This window comes from Morone saxatilis, unplaced genomic scaffold (assembly GCF_004916995.1).
Source record: "Morone saxatilis isolate NCDOM2014 unplaced genomic scaffold, NCSU_SB_2.0 Contig17, whole genome shotgun sequence".
Taxonomy (NCBI): Eukaryota; Metazoa; Chordata; class Actinopteri; family Moronidae; genus Morone; species Morone saxatilis.
Genome location: NW_023339729.1, coordinates 27,969,733 through 27,977,046, shown reverse-complemented (window position 1 = coordinate 27,977,046; position 7,314 = coordinate 27,969,733). Strand labels below are relative to the sequence as shown.

The 7,314-nt window shown below is 40.4% G+C and overlaps 1 non-coding gene across 1 annotated transcript; it reads right to left on the bottom strand.

The window, feature by feature from the left end:
* Positions 1–633: 633 nt before the first annotated feature.
* LOC118327652 lies at positions 634–753 on the bottom strand. Its single transcript, XR_004796710.1, has one exon. It is a non-coding gene; the product is annotated as a 5S ribosomal RNA (ribosomal RNA).
* Positions 754–7,314: the final 6,561 nt, after the last annotated feature.

Sequence of the window (7,314 nt, the reverse complement as noted above, 5' to 3'; positions counted from 1 at the left end):
TGAAAATAATTTCTAGCACTTTTTCACAGGCATTTTTATGTCTGTAAAAGAAAAAAAAAAGATACCAATTCATTACATTTTATATAAAACCTATTTGTTTCATTTCAAAGTTACAAAGCCATTAATGTTAACTTAATGTAACTGAGCTAAGCCAGACACCCATGAAACCAGCTAGTTAAGCAGTCCCTTTGACTGTGTTGTGTTGGGTGGAGGAATGATGAGCGGGAGGCCTGTGTCTATTTCTGTGCTGCCATTGTCTGGACAGGAACACTCACACAGTGGAGCCCACTGTATGAGTGTTCCTGTCCAGACCACGGTCGGCGCAGATTCAGAACACTTTAAAAAGTCAAGTTATTAGCATATCTACTAGCTAGCTTGGTTGCCAAGTAAATGGTAAATAGACTGCACTTATATAGTGCATTTAGTCTTTTAACAACTCAAAATGCTTTACACTACATGTCACATTCACCCATTCATCCCATTACAAGGTGCCAACTGCTCATCAGCAGTCATGCATCGGCAGCAATGAATTTGGGGTTCAGTATCTTGCCCAAGGATCCTTTGATATGCAGAGGGAGGAGCCAGGGATCGAACTGCCAAACTTTGATTGGTGGACCGCCCGCTATACCTCCTGAGCCACAGCACCTGGTATTCCCAGGCGGTCTCCCATCCAAGTACTAACCAGGACCCGACCCTGCTTAGCTTCCGAGATCGGACGAGATCGGGCGTGCTCAGGGTGGTATGGCCGTAAGCCAAGTGCAGCTGTTTCACATTATAAGACCAGTTTAGCATTGTAAAGTATATTATGTTCATTTGTCAGGCTTTAACATTTCAGTAAGTCACAATACTAGCATGTTCATACTGAGGACATATTATGAATTAGCTCCTTTTGTGTGGAATTATACAGTACAACTTACCTCAGGCATTTCTTTCATGAACTGGCAGCATTTCCCTACTGAGACAGAGCCACTAAACCTACTCTACGGGATATATGGCAGGTAGAATCACACACTATCCAGACTCTGTTACACAAACACAACCCTGTCAGTAGGAAAGCAGGACTCGGATTCAACATTCAGCCCTGGACCCAACTACAGCAGTGCCCAACCACAACATGTCCAGGTATACACACAGAGGCAGACAACACAAAATCTCACACTAGGTGGTTTGTGGCTTTAAAAATTTTGCAACATCAGCTAAACGGTTTCATAGGTGGAATGACAAATGATGCGCTGCCTCTACTAAGTGCTTAACGGCCTTTGTTTTATAAGAACTCAAGGCAGTAAAGCTGCTCTCAGTGTGTGTTTGTGTGGCGATGCTCTAAGAGGAGCAAGCTGCCTCAACTAAATCCCCTTTTCCTCTCTTTCAGCACAAAGAAAACTCACAAACATCTTTCCACATGGGAAAGGCTTCGGTCGCATCTGAACTACAAAGTGTCTCTCTGCTTATTCAGCAGCACACACAGTCTCTGACCAGTCTGTTGACCTAACCTAACAAGCACCCAGGGGGGATAGAGAAAAAAAAAAAAAACCCTTGGGTGCAGCAGTTAGTGAGACCAACTTCCAACCAGACAATCAAAAGTTTCAACCAATCAAAGTGTCCTTAGTTAAGGCCCTAAAACAAAAAACAACTTGCAATTGCACTTCAGATGAGGCACAAACTTTACCAGGCCTCCTTTTTATTTGCGAGGGATAGAGTGAGGTATGGACTAGTTTTAAAATATGGAAGAGTAGGGGAATCCCAGGAGATATTTGAAATAGAAGTCCATTGTCATAATGGGTTTTACTGTCAGGAAAAGACAATAGAAGAGTATCAGCTTGAGGGATGATACATCGGTTGACATAGACACAAAAGGGGTGCATACATTCACACTCACAGCCTATAATGTCATATCCCTTTACGTGTTGAAGGTCAGAAACAGAATAGCATGCTCTGTAATCGAATATAAAGGTGTCGGGTTGAGGAAGATGAGACCACAAATTAACAAACTTTAATGTCCACCTGATCTCAGGACAAAACATAAGTAACATAAGTGGCCATTGCGGAAGCACCTCAGCATGTATTTGTCTGTCAGTTACACAGTATTACAACCAGACCCTTACTGAGAGCTGGGAATGTCATTTTTTTTTATTTTAAAGAAAACACTAAACATGCTTTTTTAAGTCTTCTCTTGTTAAAGTGAATATATTTTATGACTGTTAAGGTAAAAAATAATACAATTTGAGGGGCATTTGTCAATTAATTTAAATCTTCGAAGACAAATGACTAATCAGTTAATTAAAGAAATAATGGACTAATCCATAATTAAGATAATCATCAGCTGCAGCCAGAGTTATTCAAACTAACTCTGGCTAAAACCTAAAAATCCCATTAACACTTTCATACAGACTTGTTTGTTCCAAAATCCATTTGAAAAGTGCAATTCCTAATCCGATAAACAAGCACTCGCACGAAACTAAAACTGAATATGAAAAAAACTTACTTTTTTTAGATTAAATCTTAAGCATCAGGTAGCAACTCCCTCTCAAGATGGATGAGTTTAGAATAAAATGTCTAAGTTTTTTGGCCTGATCCTTTCACTGCCAGAGTGTAAGAGTAAATCTCTCATGATGTGCCGCTGACCGCATGTAGTCCCTGCTGTTCCTGCTCTTAATGCCTGCTCAGCTAACTTTAAAGGCTTTTCCCACCATTAGCAAACAGGGGTGTTTCACTGTTTCAGATGAAACTTTACCCAGGCAGTCACCAGAACTCAGAACTCACACCCTGACTGCACTTCCTTATTCATATTTCACCCTTTCTTCCCCAAACGTGCCGCATGAGTTATTTAGGAAACTAGTCTGAAGTGTCATGCTCTGTGTGTAACTCTACGGTTACATTTACATAATCCACCAAAAATACTCTTCAGCCTGCACTGTACACCTGCTGGCTCTTTTGGTGCCTCTCCTGTGGAGAGACAACAGTGTCATTCTGTCACTGGTGCTCTCTTATCTTTTGTCCCTTCAGCAGGCAGAACTGTAATAAATATTCCCTCTTCTCAAATAACAACAGTTTTCCTTTCACTGTCAGAACCTTTCAGTAGTGAATCCTTCCAACCAAAGTCACGCTAAAGTTAGCAAAAGCAGGGCCACCAAAGTAAACAATCACTATTATGGTTACTCAAGAAATGAAGGCGCTTTGACAATCTGCCAACAGGAAATGATTGTGTACGCCGACACAGACGTTAAACAGTTTTTTTTTACCATTTCACAACAGCTAGCAAAGGTACAAAGTTTTTTTTTGGGGGGGAAAAACTATATTGTCGCTCCTGTGGATTCTTTCTGTTGTAGTTCCGAAAGCGACCATAAATGTCAAATTTTTAAAAATTCTGCAGCAAGAGTGGCACTTCCTTTTTTGTCCCACTCCATCACTAGAATATCAGTGTATATTCTTTTTTTGCAGCAGAATCGGGGAATTCAGCTCTTCTCTGGGTTTTAGGGTCACTGGTTTTGTGAGTCAGATGTCAGGAGAAAGCCAGCATGCTAAGGTGGTTTCAATAATGTAGGCACGTTGAGGGCCTCAGAAAGTGTGCGTGTACATGTGTGAGTGTGAAACTGTGAAACTGTGAAACTGTGCGTATGTTAAAATAGAACCAGGGTTTGGGTGTACATGAATATCCGGAAGTGGAGGGAACTGCAGTGTGAATGTGCTGCCTCAGAGAGAGTTGGTGCGTGTGAGGAATATTGTTTGGTCGCAGTGGGTGTGATTTTAGAGTGTTTGTGTGTGTGGATTGAGGTGGGAGGATGGGAAAAGCCGGTGGAGTGCCTCCATTCCTCCGACCTCATCTATAATTCAGCTCGGTAGCGGTTCCCCCTGCTCTCTGCACTGAAGTTAGAGACAAGTGTTCCACGGTACATTTCACCGTCTCTCCACATCCATCCATCCCCATCTACCGCTACCTCTCCAGAGGCCCGAGCAGCTGTGAGCAGCAGCCCAATGAATTTCCTCTGAATGAAGATGTTCTGAACATACAGAATGTATTAAAAAAGGTGTACCTTAGCCTTAAAACCAGGTTCGAAATGTTTATGTTCCCCATTGACCATGACTGAACCTACAACAATTATCATCCACCTTGAGCTTATATTGTAAACTACCGGCAGTTTATTTCTGTTTTTATCTTCATTTCTTTTAAAATCATGTCTTTGTTTTAAATATTTTACAGTATGTTGTATTTCTCGTTTTAGTACTTAATGTGTTATGTAAAGCTTGTGTATAAAATCTGTTATATAATTAAAGTCTACTTGCCTTGCAATGATGACTAAGCTTTGATTCTTGTGCAGGATTTTTCATCCATTTATCCCTGTCACCAAAACACTGATTGGATTTTATTGAAAGCAAATAACGCAAATTTATATATACACATAGTACAAACACCACATGTGTTAAAGCGGTACTCCACTTTCATAAAGTTGGGGGACTCATACAGTGAGGGACTGATAGAAAAAAAAAAAATGCAATTAATGGTGCAGTGCCAAAAACCATAGATCCTACATTTCCCATAATGCAACTCCATAGCATATTGTTACCAGCAAGAATCCACACCCATTAGGACAATATTGCCACTGCACCAAACACAATATAAATCCAACAAATCAAACATATTCCTATTATTCCTGTCAACAGTAAATATACTGACACTAGTAGCAGCAGCAACAGTACTAGTGGTAGAAGAATGACTAGTACTTTTATCAATATAAACTAAAATACACTCTATTTCAGAAGGAATAGCAATGGTCTGGGTTTTATGTACTTGTATCATTTGTGTTTGTAACTGTAAAAGCTGCAGTCATTGTACCTCAGGGACAATAAAACCTTGCTCAGCTGAATGCTCTCTTTTCCTCTATCAAAGGCTTATTCAGCCGTTCTTTATTCACTTCCTTCCTTCCTTCCTTTCCAACTTTCTCTTATATTCTGAAACCAGCAGTTTACAGAGGCAGTGAAGACTTGTTCGGATCCAGATTCTGCCTCAGCTGCACCGTAACATTTCCTGTGTCATTAGTTTTTTTCTTCTTTCTCTCTTGCTCTCTCTCAGTGTTTCATTCCACAAAAGGTGACTCTTACTATAATGGCACACTGTCCTCCTCTTTCTTCTCCCCAGTCACTCTGCTTTAATTTAAATGTCACATATTCCTGCAGACTGCTATGATTTAACTTATGTTGATGATGTTCTTCAAAAAGCTGTCAAGTTAGTACTGTGATTAATTATTAAGCCTGTTATTTTTAGCAGCAGTAATAGTAGTTATACCTGTGGTACTTATTGCACCGGTGTTGTTGTAGTTCAGTTGATCACACTGGGTTCAGTGCAGGATTTAGTGCATTGTTAAGGTTAAAACCTCCTCTCAAGGTCCACTTACTTACTCAAGCGCACTCAATTCTTTTGGTAGCTGTCCGTCACGAAAACTGTAAATTATTGTCACTACTTCATATGCACATTCCGTAATGACCGATGACTTGACTGGTTAAATTCAAAACTGAAGAGTTTAACTTAAAGATACAAAAACAAGCATTTTTTATAACGATTATGGATTTAAACAAACTGTAACTTTGTGTAAAACTCACAACTGTAACTTTTAATACTTCAATTACCTTAACCAACCTCAACAACCTCAAGCTTTAACTTTGACAAATAATTCTCCATCTGCTTGTGAAGACGGTGAGATTGAAAGCCTGACCTTGTCTTAAGATTATTTTGTCAAATTTCAAATTCCAAGATTTCAAAAAAACAAACAAATGAATAACATGACTGAAATGATTTTAAAAAGTCAACATAAAAATTTATCTTGTCAATCTGTTTTTAAAGTCAAATCAGTTCCTGTGTTATGAATTTAAAACTAGGTGTAATATATAGCATTTCCCATACAGTAATTCACTTCTTTCAGCCTTGACAGCTAACGTTCGATGTCTTATATAAGATATGTTACATATTTGATGAAGTCGGCCGTGATTTAAAAGTGAAGTACTGGCGTGTTATTTTTCAGGGATAAGAAAAAAGAAGAGAAAAAGGCCTCATGAAGACAAAAAGCATGAAGTCTAAAAGTCTGAGTCTCACTGAAGAATCATGAGTATTATTATAAGTAGAACGAGTTGCACCATACAATGAAATTCTGAAATTCAGTCGTCTCATTAGCATCATCAGCATCTTCTCAACTCCCTTCGACCCTGAACTGAGTTCAGTCTTCTCCCCTAAATCTCCAGAATATTCTTCTTCTTCTTGAAAAGCTAATAAGACTCCCTGCAGCGTCCTGATCTCGGTTCAGCTGCTACAGTCTCCAGTCTTGTTGACTGAACAACAAATTGAAAAGGTGAGCCAATTATACATCTGTGGCCTACGGGGAAACTTCCCTCCACTACAAAAGGATTTAACGTCCATTTTCCCAGTTTCCTACAATCCCCTGCACCATCGTACATCACTGTGCAGCTCCACTAATGAACACAGCTCTCTTAAAAAGCAATCTTCACTGCAGTGATTCACTCCTTCAGTTATTTGCAGCATCCATCCTCATCTTTTTGCCACACCCACTCGCTTCTACTCTATTAGAAGCAAAAAGGCCAACTCCTACACCTCGGCTACTGTTAGGTCGTTAACACTTGGCATTGTGATTGCGTGGTGGACTTACGCTACTGTTTGTGTAACATCAGTGGTAATGACAGGGCTCTGCAGATCATCTTGACAGTAAACAAAACATGCTCTCCTTGTTGCAATGCCTTCCCCAGGTGTGTCATTATTTTCAAGACAGGATGAAAACACCAATTCTCTCTCTTTTCGTTTCCGCTCCTCTCCCACATTCCCGTCCCACCTCTCTTCCTCTCAGATGCGTGCTGAACTGAGAATTGTTTGCTGCAAGGACTACCGCTTCTATCTGTGCCTGAAGTGTTGAAGTCATTAGTTTTGCTTCTGTGCGTGTGTGTGAGTGTAAGAGTTAGTGGGGTGACAGTGGTCTCTCCGGTGGATCTGAACGGGTCTGAGCTCTACGAATTGAACACACAAGCCTTACCGTATCCATTTGTGTGGGAGAAAATGAAATGGCAGCAGACAAAAGTGGGTTTTTACCGACGATTCTCTTGTGTGCCTTTGTTTACCCATGTGAACACACATCCCAGCACGAGCCAGCCTTTGTGAAAAGCGCACCTGCTTGTACTTGCGGCATCCTTTCATCTGTTTTTGTTGCCCCCTTCAAGCCGCTGCATCCTCTCGAGTTGAAAGCAGTCTGCATTACATTTCATGAAATCAGCCAGCCGGCTAACGATCTGGTCAATTGGTAAGGTCAAGACACCAGT